Source organism: Penaeus monodon, chromosome 28, assembly GCF_015228065.2.
Source record: "Penaeus monodon isolate SGIC_2016 chromosome 28, NSTDA_Pmon_1, whole genome shotgun sequence".
NCBI classification, from domain to species: Eukaryota; Metazoa; Arthropoda; class Malacostraca; order Decapoda; family Penaeidae; genus Penaeus; species Penaeus monodon.
Window position 1 is genome coordinate 27,192,116 of NC_051413.1, and position 201 is coordinate 27,192,316.

Here is a 201-nt window from a genome sequence, read left to right on the forward strand (position 1 = left end):
GCGTTTGTTTGTGTATTTTTATACCAAATAGTATTACAGAACCATATATTCATAAAAGTATTGACGTCACGCGCATAATTGCTGCGTAAAAAAGCGCTTACTGATAGGATGTCGATTGTATATGACACTGATTTGACAACATGTTATACCATATTATAAGTTGGAATAGGATTTGAACTGTATACTAGGATTTATTTATCA

General features: G+C 31.3%; 1 protein-coding gene across 1 annotated transcript in view; it reads right to left on the reverse strand.

Moving 5' to 3' along the window:
* Positions 1 to 201, reverse strand: part of LOC119591128 (SCY1-like protein 2) — a gene marked incomplete at its 5' end in the record, with an annotated part of 331,697 nt that overhangs the window by 86,088 nt on the left and 245,408 nt on the right.